Source organism: Bubalus kerabau, chromosome 13 (assembly GCF_029407905.1).
Source record: "Bubalus kerabau isolate K-KA32 ecotype Philippines breed swamp buffalo chromosome 13, PCC_UOA_SB_1v2, whole genome shotgun sequence".
Classification (NCBI taxonomy): Eukaryota; Metazoa; Chordata; class Mammalia; order Artiodactyla; family Bovidae; genus Bubalus; species Bubalus kerabau.
Genome location: NC_073636.1, coordinates 60,250,560 through 60,263,756, shown reverse-complemented (window position 1 = coordinate 60,263,756; position 13,197 = coordinate 60,250,560). Strand labels below are relative to the sequence as shown.

The 13,197-nt window shown below is 46.3% G+C and overlaps 1 long non-coding RNA gene across 1 annotated transcript; it reads right to left on the bottom strand.

The window, feature by feature from the left end:
- Positions 1 to 786: 786 nt before the first annotated feature.
- Positions 787 to 3,285, bottom strand: LOC129625031 (uncharacterized). The gene is made up of 3 exons (XR_008701229.1): positions 3,155 to 3,285; positions 2,132 to 2,228; positions 787 to 1,306 (listed from the first exon to the last, which is right to left on the bottom strand). It is a non-coding gene; the product is annotated as an uncharacterized LOC129625031 (long non-coding RNA).
- Positions 3,286 to 13,197: the final 9,912 nt, after the last annotated feature.

Here is a 13,197-nt window from a genome sequence, read left to right as displayed (position 1 = left end):
CATCTTACTCAATAAAACTTCCTAGCAATTACAAAAAAAAAGTGTGCCTAGCAATTACAAAAATCTGTTCTCAGAGTTCAGTTCGTTTCAGTCGCTCAGTCATGTCCAACTCTTTGTGACCCCATGGACTGCAGCACACCAGGCTTCCCTGTCCATCACCAAATCCTGGAGTTTGCTCAAACTCATGTCCATTGAGTCAGTGATGCCATCCAACCATCTTATCCTCTGTTGTCCCCTTCTCTTCCTGTCTTCAATCTTTCCCAGCACCAGGGTTTGGGTTTTCTCAGAGTAAAACCAACCAAAGTCGCAGACGAACCAGGTCAAATGGTCAAAATTAATTCCTCTAACCTGGTCTCAGGGGTTTCCCAGGTGGTGCAGCAATAAAGAATCTGCCTGCCAATGCAGGAGACACAAGTTTGATCCCTGGGTTGGAAAGATCCCCTGGAGTAGGAAATGGCAACTCATTCCAGTACTCTTGTCTGAAAAATTCCATGGACAGAGGAACCTGGTGTGACTCTGTCCACGGGGGTCACAGAATCGGACACAGTTGAGCACAGCACAGCAACCTGGTCTCAACTACTACATTTTTACGGTACTTGCCACACTCTGTTTTATTTATTATATGTTCCCCCACATACACCTCTTTTGGGCTCCTCAAGGCAGAGCACACAAGGATTATTGACAAGAAGAGTGTCCCAACAGGGGTGATATTTTAAAAAAAAGGCTATTGTTGGGAACTTTCCTGGTGGTCCACTGGTTAAGGCCCTCCCAACACAGGGGGCCTGGGTTCAATCCCTGGTCAGGGAACTAAGACCCCACATGCCACGCAGAGTGGCCAAATACTTTTTTTTTAAGGTATTGTTATTGTGTTGGAGTCACAGAACAAACACATTTGACACATGCAAACACAATTCCACGTGTGCTGGAATGTTCTACAGAGAGAAAGAGAAATCATCTAACTAGTGAGGGAGATTCTAGCCTCCATGGCTGTCGGTCAGTATAAGCCAGGAGCCTGTGAACTGAAGAACATGAATCTTCTCTTCCTTCTGTTGGTTTCTGTCGTCTCCTGGCAAGAGCATCTCTCTGGGGTTTGGGAGGAGGGATCTGCTGCCCCATAATTTTCTCTTTATGTCTGGTTTCAGAACTTGAATGCTGCTTAAGCAGACCTGACTGAGCAGATGAATCACAGCGGGCTCTCAGGCACGTGCACCGTGTAGATGCTGCAGACGGGGCTGTGATGGATGGGCTGGCATGCTGCCCAGGCTCCCTCCAGGACCAAGAGTGCCTTCCTCAGCGGCGGGGAGAGCTGGTGGACAAAAGCAAGCAGCTGAATCCTTCTCTGAGGCTCGCTGGCCTTCAGCTGAAGATGGACGTCTGCATGAGGGTTCACGGGGGCAATGGACACCCATACAGATGACCTCTGGAGGCTGGGGTACAAACCAGCCCCACGCCCCAGGTCAACCCAGCTCTGCCAGCCCGTCCAGCTCCAGGGCTGCTGCACGACTGACCGAGGACCACACTACAATGGCAGGTTCAACTCCCACCTCTGCCCCACCCTGCTTCCCCCTCCCCCACACATGTGAGCACTCCTCAGAAAGTTCCAGCCCACCCACCCTCCATCCTGCAGAACCTAGCCTGCCACCGGGTTCTGTAGGAAAGCCCAATTCTAGAGAATAGGAGAGAACGGGCTATTCTTCCCTCCCTGCAACCCAGCAGTATGGGGTAGAAGCTGATGAAGGAAGTCAGAATACACCATGGAGTGGAATTCACTCAGGGCTGGACACCATTTTTAGCCAAGATCTTTGTTCAAGTGGGAGAGAAGCACTGCCCAGTCTGGGAGTGTCCATGTGGGAGCTGGACCCTGTGAGCTCGTGGACCAATGACCTGACACCTCCAGAGTCTTTCCCCTCCTCCCCACCTCTGCTCAGGTGCCTCTCTACTCCATCCACTGATACCTGAAGCTCTGACTCTCAGTGTAAGCCTGACCTCCAGGGGGAGACTGTACAGTCTCTGGAGGATTCTGACCTGGTACAGGGGAAGAAGTTCACCCCCTACCCCCAGAGAGTTATCTTTCAGAGTCTCTGAGCACAAGGGCCTGGCACCTGTCCCCATGGGAGCAGCAAGGAGTTACCGCAGCAGGTGATCTGTCATTCCATCCTGACTTATGACTGAGAGAAATGCAGGGATGAGGTCAGAGATGCCAGGTGTCTGCCTGAAGCACCAGCCTCCTGCAGAATGAAGGGAAAGAGAGTGTGTGGGTGACGGACACTGTTCGAGGCAGCACACTCGTGTCAGGAGAGAGGTGAGATTCTGCTTTACTCTGCGTGTCAGCGAGGACTCCAGCTGTCTTCTCCTAGCTTCTGCCGACAGGGACTGGATGGCTGCTTGCAAAGGACAGTCCCAATTCTGCGGGAGCCTCACAAGCAAACGCGGCTGCTCTGATGGACCAGGGGGAGGTGCAAGGGACTAGGATGCAGAGCAGAAAGCGTGTCCTAACACAAGAGGTGTGCTGGGTGCCACACCTGAGGGGCTGCTGAGAAAAGAACCCTGGGGTCCAGTCCAGCCCTTGCCCAGTAACAGGACAGCCCCTCTCGGTCTCTTCTTTTGTCAAATGCAATTGCTACAACAATACAGCCTCATCGGGACATCAGGAAGTGGGGCCCCAACTAAGATGAGACAAGAACCCGAGAATGAGCACCTCCTTAAATTCCACACCTTCAGCACCTTTATGGATGCACCATAGTCCCTGTCGGGGTGTAAAGACTAAAGGAGGAAATGCAGGAAGAAGAAGTTCTCTGGTCTAGGGCCAGGTGCATCCCAACCCCAGGCCTCCCCCACCATCCGCTGTAGCCTCGGAGGAGGTTCTGAGCCCTCCCTGCCCCACTCTCCTTACCTATAAAGTGGAGGCAAAAATGAATTAATTTCTGCAACGTGTTCACTGTGGTGCCTGACACACGGTAGACGATGTTAGTTCTTTTTTTTTTTTTTTTTGGAAGTATTAATTTACAAAGCGGCAGGCTGCTTTCCTGACGAGGGGCTCTGGGGCAGAAACCCCTCCCAGGGACGTACAGATTGTTGGCAGAATTCAGTTCCTAGCAGTTGTAGGGTAGAGGTCCCCGTTTTCTGGGGGCTGTCAGTGGGGAGCTGTTCTCACCTTCTGGAGGACACCTATGTTCCTTGAACTTGAACTTCAAGTGAACAGATGAACTTGTCTTCTAACCAGAAATTGCAAATGGAGCTTTCCTCCCGTCTCCTCACTCCTGCTTTCTCTTCTAACGCATCTTTATCACAGCAGTAGGGAAAGCTAGTCTATTCTTAAGAACTTGTGTAATTAGATTAGGCTCACCCTGATGATCCAGGATAATCTCCCATCTCAGGGTTTATAACATTAAGCACACCGGCATGGTCTCCTTTGGCCAAGTAAAGTAACATTCACAGGTTCCTGGAATGGGAACATGGACATCTTTGGGAGTGGGGATGTTATTTTGCCGACCACACACATAGAAATCTGTATATAGTGTATTAGCAGTTGTTGTTTAGTCGCTAAGTTGTGTCTGACTCTTTGCGACCCCATGGACTGTAGCCCACCATGCTTCTATGCCCATGAGATTTCCTGGGTAAGAATACTGGAGTGGGTTACCATTTCCTTGTTCTGGAGATCTTCCAGGCCCAGGGATCAAACCTTAGTCTCCTGCTTGGCAAGCAAATTCTTTACCACTGAGCCACCTGGGAAGCCCCATATCAGCAAATATCTAGGTCTAAAAGATGGTAGGTAAAGCTACTTATGTAGCTATTATGATGTGCATTAAACACCTATGATATTGTAACTCAACTGCTCGATGCTGCATGTAGCAGTGAACCAATTAGACAGGGTCCCTGCTTTCACAGAGCTTACAGTCTGGTAATAGTGTTGGCACCCCACTCCAGTACTCTTGCCTGGAAAATCCCATGGGCGGAAGAGCCTGGTGGGTGCAGTCCACGGGGTCACGAAGAGTCGGACACGACTGAGCGACTTCACTTTCACTTTTCACTTTCATGCATTAGAGAAGGAAATGGCAACCCACTCCATTGTTCTTGCCTGGAGAATCCCAGGGACAGGGGAGCCTGGTGGGCTGCCGTCTATGGGGTCGCACAGAGTCAGACATGACTGAAATGACTTAGCAGCAGCAATAGTGATTCCCAAAATGTGATCCTCAGACAGAGAGTCAGCATCACCTGGGGACCTGATGGGGACAAACTCTCAGATCCCATTCCTCACCTACTGAGTCAGAAACAGAATGGGGCAGGGCTTGGGGGGATTTGTATCTTAATAAGCCTTCCAGGTGAGTCTGACACGTGCGAAAGTCTGAGAATCACTGGTCCAGTATGTCTCTATCTCAGCACTGGCGAACATTTCTAGTCTGCAAGGCTTACTGTCTGGCAGTGTTTGCCAATCGATACTCTATGTGAAGAAAATGAGTTCCTGCTCAGCTGGTAAAGAATCCACCTGCAACGCAGGAGACCCCAGTTTGATTCCTCAGTTGGGAAGATCCCCTGGAGAAGGGATAGGCTATCCACTCCAATATTCATGGACTCCCCTGGTGGCTCAGATGATAAAGCATCCACCTGAAACTGGGAGACCTAGGTTCAGTCCCTCGGTTGAGAGGATCCCTTGGAGGAGAGAGCATGGCAACCCTACTCCAATATTCTTGCCTGGAGAATTCCCATGGACAGAGGAGCCTGGTGGGCTACAGTCCATGGGGTCACAAAGAGTTGGACACAGCTGAGTGACTAAGCACACACACAGGCTCTAGAAGGGAGGTCTGTTTTCAAGACAAAGATATCTTACCAGACTTTCAGAGGACTCGGTGCCTCCCTCCCAACCTTCCTACTTTCTTTTTTTCTGATTTCTAATTCATCACAGAACCTCTGGATAGTAATTTGCTTTCTCAGGAATCCCATAAAGACAGGGTTTTCTACACACAAATGCTCAAGTATTCTGCTCTCTAAAGAAGAGGAATCATTATAAATGAATACATTAATCTTGAGTTAGAATGAGTCAGTCACCAAAGAACTGGGCATCTATGAGTACGCTAAAAATGTTCACCAGAGGACTTGAAATACTGATTAATAAACATGAGTTAGATGGGATAATGCCCCCAAACACATCCACATTCTAATCCCAGACCTTGTGAAGATGTTACCTTACATGGCCAAAGGGACTTTGCAGGTGAGATTAAGATAAAGGTCTATATATGGGTTATGGGGCTTCCCTGGAGGGTCAGACGATAAAGAATCTGCCTGCAATTTGGGAGACCCAGGTTCGATCCCTGGGTAGGGAAGATCCCCTGGAGAAGGAAATGGCAACCCACTCCAGTATTTTTGCCTGGAGAATCTCATGGACTGAGGAGCCAGGCGGGCTACAGTCCACCGGGTCTCAAAGAGTTGGACACGACTGAGGGACTAACACTTTTACTTATGAGTTATGGGTCACAGATGTAAAAAAACAAATTTATGATTATATAGAAATCAACCTTGAATATTGATTGGAAGGACTGATGCTGGAGCAGAAGTTCCAATACTTTGGCTACCTGATACAAAGAGCTGACTCACTGGGAAAAACTCTGATGCTGGGACAGATTGAAAGCAAAAGTAGAAGGGGTCAACAGAGGATGAGATTGTTGGATAGCATCACCAACTCAGTGGACATGAATTTGAGCAAATTCTGGGAGATAGTGAAGGACAGGGGAGCCTGGCATGCTGCAGTCCATGGGGTCACAAAGAGTTGGATACAACTCAGTAATTGAACAACAAGTGGTTACCAAAGGGGAAAGGCAGGGAGGGATAAACTGGAAAATTGGGACTGACATATACACACTACTATATATAAAATAGATAACTAACAAGGACGTACTGGATAGGACAGGAAACTCTACTCAGTACTCTGTAATGACCTATCTAGGGAAATAATCTAAAAAAAAAGAATAGATATATGTATTTGGATAACTGATTCATTCTGCTGTACAGCAGAAACTAATAGTTGATTGTAAATCAACTGTACTCCAATAATTTTTAAAAAATAAAATAAAAAAATTTTAAAAAGGTGATGGGTCTAGAGATGGGAGTTGATCCTAGATTATCCTAGTGGGCCTACAAGAGTCCTTGTAGTGGGGAAGTAACAAAGTCAGAGTTACAAAAGGAGACACAATGACGAGGTCAGCGTCCAAGGGAGATGTAAAAACACGGCATGACTGACTGGCTTTGACACGGAAGGATGCGGCCATGAGCCAGGATGTACAGGTGGCCTCTAGAGGCTGAGACATGCAAGGAAACAGACTCTCTCCTGTCGCCTCCAGAAAGAATGGAGCCCTGCCAACCAACCCCTTTTGGATTTCCGCCCTCCAGAACTGTGAGAGAACACGTTTTCTGATAGTTTAGGCTGCTAAGTTTGTGGTGATTTGTGAGATCAGCAAAAGGAAACTAATAGAGGTGTGACACAAAGATGCCAGAGGCACAGCGGGCAGGCTTCCATTCCCTCCTCAGCACAGGCACCACGTGGTTGCTGTTGAGTCCATAAGCTGTGTCTGACTCTTTTGCAAACCCCATGGACTGTAGCCCACCAGGCTCCTCTGACCATGGGATTTCCCAGGCAAGAATACCAGTGTGGGTTGCCATTTCTTTCTGCCGGGGATCTTCCCGACACAGGGATTGAACCTGGGTCTCCTGCACTGGTAGGCGGATTCTTTACCACTGAGCTATTAAAATTCTTTTTCCAAACTGATGAAGCCTTGGAATTCTTCCAGATAGCCAATATCTATTGACCTGAACTAGAATGCAAGAGTGACTCAAATTCTTGGTTATAAATAACAGAACCCTCTCTGGCTAATTTAAACAGAAAAGGAATTTACTAAATGATGTTTTGTTGGGTAGCTCACAACCTCTCTGGGGAGGTCAGAACACTGAGCTCAGAGGCCACACAACAGGAATGATGCCCGAGTTAGGCTTATGGGCAGCCCCCTGTGTGACTGTCACTGGTCACACACCAAGTCCAGCAGCTGGGGCATCACTGCTGCCTTTGAAAGTAACATGCTCCATGCTCCTCTCCCACATGAACTCCATGGCTGGCTCTCCTTGCACGGCTTCTCTGTCAATACCTGTAAATGGCTAGATCTCTTTCCTCAATACTCCAAGTATAGTCCATGGACCAGCAGCATCAGCATTCCCAGATCTATAGAACCAGAATCTGGATTTTGATGGGATATTTGGGTTATTCAGATGTACAGCAAAAGGCTAAGCAGCTCTGGTCTGAGATCATCCACTCCTGGTGTGAGATAATCCAGTGATACAGTCCTCAGCCCTGTAGCATCATCAGGGTAATGCTCTCCCACCAAGAAACACAACACTAAGAACCTAGGACTCTGGTGCTAAACAGGCAAAGGAAACAAGAGGAGGTGAGGAGAGTTAAGGGCACTCAATTCTATGATTGAAGAAAAGTGCTAAGATTGATCTTTTTTTTTCAAGCAAGAAATACAGAGAGATTTTTTTTTGTACACCATGGAGGGCTTTGTATTCATCATATCTGGCAACCAGAAGAACTGGGAACAACATGGATCATCTGTCTTCTAGACTCAGAAAACTGCTTTCTATCATTAATTTGACTCGGTTGCTACAACTGTCAATCAACCACAGGAAAATGGACTTGGAGAAGCAAAATATAACCCTAAGTTTCCAAAAGAGGTTCCAGCAGAGAGCAAAGAAAGCAAGTTCTTTTTAAAAAACATGCGCAAGAAAGTACCTTGACCTGTTCCTTGCACTGAAGTGTTCAGAAAACAAAACAACTCTCTATTTATAAGGTCTTGAAATTCAAGAGAGTGAGAGCAGAGATGTGTGGTTTTGTTGTTTTGAATGTTTTTATAATTTTTATACTGAATTTTAATACAGAAGAATTTACATGTGTTGGGTTTTTGTTGTTTTTGTTTATTGAAGTATAGTTGATGTATAATATTATATTAGTTTCAAGTGTAGAGCAGAGTGATTTAGTTATATATTTTTTTCAGATTATTTTCCAATATAGGTTATTACAAGATATTGAATATCATCCATGTGCTACATAGTAAATCCTTGTTGCTGGTCCATTTTAGGTATAGTAAGCATAGTAGTCTGTATCTATACAAAAGTAGTAGTTTGTATCTGTTAATCCCATACTCCTGATTTATCCCTCCCCGCTCCATTTCCTCTTTGGTAACCATAAATTTGTCTTCTATGTCCGTGAGTCCATTTCTGTTTTGTATATAGAGTCATTTGTATTATCTTTTAGATTCCACATTTAAGTGGTATCATATAATATTTGTCTCTCTCTGACTGCCTCATCTCTAGATCCTTCCATGTTCCTACAAATGACAATATTTCATTCCTTTTGATGGCTGAGTAATATTCTGTTGCACCACATCTTCTTAAGTCTGTTTGGGGGGCACTTGGCTTGGCTATTGTAAATGGTGCTGCTATGAACACTGGGGTGCATGTATATTTCCAATTTAGAGCTTCATCTTTTCCGGATATATGCCCAGGCAGGAGTGGGATTGCTGGATCATACAGTAACTATATTTGTAGTTTTTTAAGGACCCTCCATTTTCCATAGTGGCAGGCCCAATTTACATTTCCACTGACAGCTGTTGGTTTTGCTTGTTTTGAATTTGAAAAATTGGAACATGGAGACTTTTGTGATCCAGAAGATAAACATAGCCTCAATGAGCATATTTTGTACCATCACATAGGGACAGAAAGTATATTAGTAATTGTCAGAGGCTGAGGGAAGTAGCAAACAAGCAGTGACTGCTAGTGGAGACCACGTTAGGAAAATGTCCTGGAATTAGACAGCGCTGATGGCTGTGCAGCCTCGTGACCATGAAAAAAACCCCACTGAAACACATACTTCAAAACCATGATTTTCTGGAATATATGTCTCAATTAAAAAAAGTAAAGTGAAATTTACAGGCATAAAAATATTAGGAACCTAGAGTCTGAGTAAAAATAAATCTTAGGGTATTTTCCCTGACATTCCAATAGCTGGGACACTGAACTTCCACTGCAGTGGGTGTGAGTTCAGTCCTTGATCAGGAAACTAAGATCCCATATGCTGTGCAGTGTGGCCAAAAACAAACTTAAAATAAATAAGTAAATCTTACTAAATAAAACTTTTTTCAAGGCATAGGATTAAAATATTTGGACACTCAGACAGAAAAAGGCAACTATCGTATGATATCGCTTACATGTGCAATCTAAAAAAGGGTACAAAAGAACTTCTTTACAAAACAGAGGCAGAGTCACGGATGTAGAAAACAAAGTACGGTGTCAGTTTAAAAGTAGCTGTGTCTGGGCTGCTCCCCCAGGAAAGCAGAGAGTAGAGCTTAGAGGAGACCACATCAGCACTCATCGGGGGTGAGGGGATGAGGGTACCTCTGAGGATACAGGTTTGAAGTGCCAGGCCCCGCCTGCTCGCTCTCAAGGATGCTTATAAACAGAGGACAGCTGCAGAGAATGATGGTCGGTGCTCAGCCCAAAGCAGGGGAAAGACCTCGCAGTCTGAGCTTTACAGGTAAGACAAGTGCCTCCGAAACCACAGACCAGAACAGTATAAACACACCTCTGGATGTGACCCAGAGGGTGAGGAAGAGAAACCCCCATGAGAATTAGGATTTTCTTTTCCCCAGTCTGGAACATGAGAGGTTTAGCATCAGAAATGAAGTCATTTTGTTCAAAATAAATACAAGTGTTTTTCATGCCGCTCAGTTCACAGACCGAGATCCACACTCAGATACATTTTTTTTTTAATTTTAGTAGAAATTGAAAATGATAAAGACTATCCACAAACACTACAAGTGCCATCCTCCCAGCACTCGCAGCTGAATTTGATATCTTTTACATTCTCTTCAATCTGAAGTTTGATTTGCATTTCCCAGACTCCACAGAAGGGTGAACATCTTTTCATATATTTATCAGTCACTTGAATTTCCTCTTCAGTGAATTTCAATTCCTGTCTTTAGCCCCTCGTTCTAAGAGGTAAATCATCTCTTTCTTATCAATGTGAAAACATTCTTTGTATTGAAGAGATAGTAACCTTTGACTATGGCAAGTCTTCCTGTTTTTCTTCTGACTTTGTTTATGGTGCCTTTTTTCACACTTAATTTATTGCCTATCCTTTTTTTAGAAAAAAAAAAAAAAAAACACCTTTTTATTTTGTATCGGGTACAGCTGATTAACAATGTTGTGATAGTTTCAGGTGGACAGTAAAGGGACCCAGCCATACATATATATGTATCCATTCTCCCCCAAACTCCCCTACCATCCAGGTTGCCACACAACACTGAGCAGAGTTCCCTTGCTGTACAGTAGGTCCTTGTTGGTTATCCAGTTTAAATATAGCAGTGTGTACTCTTGCCTGGAAAATCCCATGGATGGAGGAGCCTGGTAGGCTGCAGTCCATGGGATCACAGGGAGTCGGACACGACTGAGCGACTTCACTTTCACTTTTCACTTTCATGCATTGGAGAAGGAATTGGCAACCCACTCTAGTGTTCTTGCCTGGAGAATCCCAGGGACGGGGGAGCTTAGTGGGCTGCAGTCTATGGGGTCGCACAGAGTCGGACACGACTGAAGCAACTTAGCAGTAGCAGCAGCAACATATGTAAGGAGAAGGCAATGGCAACCCACTCCAGTACTCTTGCCTGGAAAATCCCATGGGTGGAGGAGCCTGGTAGGCTGCAGTCCATGGGACCGTGGGGAGTCGGACACGACTGAGCGACTTCACTTTCACTTTTCACTTTCATGCATTGGAGAAGGAAATGGCAACCCACTCCAGTGTTCTTGCCTGGAGAATCCCAGGGACAGGGGAGCCTGGTGGGCTGCCGTCTATGGGGTCACACAGAGTCGGACACGACTGAAGCAACTTAGCAGTAGCAGCAGCAACGTATGTAAAATACCTATTTTTACTTGCAAATTTGCTGTATGACTCAGGGAACTCAAACAGGGCTCTGTAACAACCTGGAGGAGTGGGAAAGGGTGAGAAGTGGGAGGGAGTCCATCACAAACTCCCTATCCCTTTCCCCCTCCTGTTGCCTATATTTTCAAGAAGACCTCTCCAGCCCACAGTTTCATAAATATTCTAAGTTTTTGTCTACTTTGTATGCACATTTCTTCTGTCTAATACACACCCAGTCACACTCACATCCACAGTTAGTGGATAGTTGGATAATCAGAGCATCAGTGGACCAGTAATTGATGTGCAGGTATGCGGCAGGGGGACGGGGGTGGCAAGGGGACTCAGTGTGTCGAGAGTTTACATCATCCTCCTGTCCAACCTCACATCCGACATAAACTAAGTATTAAAAATTGTGTGCTAAATTCTGACTTTTATTGGGTTGGCCACAAAGTTCATTTGGGTTTTTTCCATCGGATGGTACAGAAAACCTGAATGAACTTTTGGCCAACCAATACATTTTTCCAGCTCAGATGACATCTCTGTTCTCCCAGTTACTTAAGAAGGAAGCGCAGGTGTTCCCTGCACTGTCCCATATCCCATCACACTCAAATCTCCAGGACTCTATATCCTAAGCATCTCTGTCCACTCCTCCCATGACCCTGTGGCCACCTGCTTGCTTCAAGATGCCATCATCTCCCTGTGAATCTCTGCAGCCCTGGCCTCTCAGGCTTCTGACTCATCCCCTCCCACAGCAGTCTCCACCATGCAAAGAGGAATCATTCTAAAATGCAAACCCCACCTCCTCTTTCCCACAGCCCCCCCACTGCCCCACAGTCCAAAACTCCCACACTCAGCTGAGACTGTCCTTCAGGAGCCTGGCCACTCTCGTCTTAAAAAAAAAAAAAAAGGGCAGACTCATTTCTCAAATTGTGTATCCCAGCTCCACACTTTGTTCAGAGAAAACTAAAGTCCTTTGAAAAACACCAAGCTCTCTTTTCTGTCGATCTCAACCTTGGCTCTGCTCTCCCCTCACCCCTTAAAAACTGAAAACGCACCTGCCCAGCTACTACCCCTGGGTGATTCTGTTTCAGAAGGTCAAATGCGATCCCCAGGAACACATTCTACAGATAATTCCCACAGCCACGTGTAGAACCACTGCTTTTAGCCCCCAGGCTGTAAGCATGTTATTCCCTCTGCCCCAATTCCTCTTCTCTCTCCATCAACCCCAGCCCTCACTTCACCACTGGCCATCACCTCTGTTCTTTGAAGTCAAAGCTTAGAAGCCCCTTTCTCCAGGAACTTCCCTTGACCAGCATGTTAGGGAGCCCCCTTAGAGCTCCCCCAGCCCCTGGCATTCCCCGATTCAAGCATGCATCACACTGTAATAAAAACTGCTGGATTTCTCATCTCCCACCCCAGACTCTGAGTCTGGGAGAAACAAGGATGGTGTGTCTGTTTTGCTCACCACTGAATTTCCTGCACGGGGCAGAAATCTAACACATGGCAGGTGCTTAATAAATGTTTGCCACCAAAAAAGAAAAAGAATGAACAAATAATACGTGGACGAAAGGATGGCTGTGGCCGTTTCCATGACAAAAACTGCTCAGCCCAGCCAGAGGACGGGTGAGTGGTCTGACCAGCAGAGGGCAGTAGGCTGCTTTTGAATCTCTGGGTCCGATTCCTGGGAGCCGGTTCTGCTGTCAGTCAGAAAGACGACCGATGCTCAGTGGTCATTTCGCCGCTCTGAAGATTAAGTAGGAGTTGTTTGCCTCCAGCCAATGTATAAAAACTGAGTGTTTCCCCCGCACTCCTCACAACAGGTACCACGTCCCCCGTCTTGCTATGAAAACTGTTTTAACTGTAGCAGCTAGTGGCTGGTTTTCTGTTCCCAGGTTGGGATGTGAGAGGGGGAAAGAGAGAGAGAGAGACAGAAGGAAGCTAAGAAGGGAGAGAGCGAGATAACTTTCTCTAAAACTGATCGTCCTGGAGAAGCACAGGGAAGTTTTCTGTAAGAATCCAAGCTGACTTTTTCCTCTGTCTCGCATTCTCTCTCTCTCCCGACCTCTTTCTCTCCCTCTCTCCATCCTTTTATTCTGGGGAAGAACAAAATCTAACACTGGACAAGCTTGTACCCTGGACAAGCATCTGAAACCAGGATCCGGGGGGAGATTTTTTTTCTTTCCTGAAAGCAGCAGCAACAGCAGCAGCCACAGCCTCAGGACCCTGCTGGAGACCCCGCT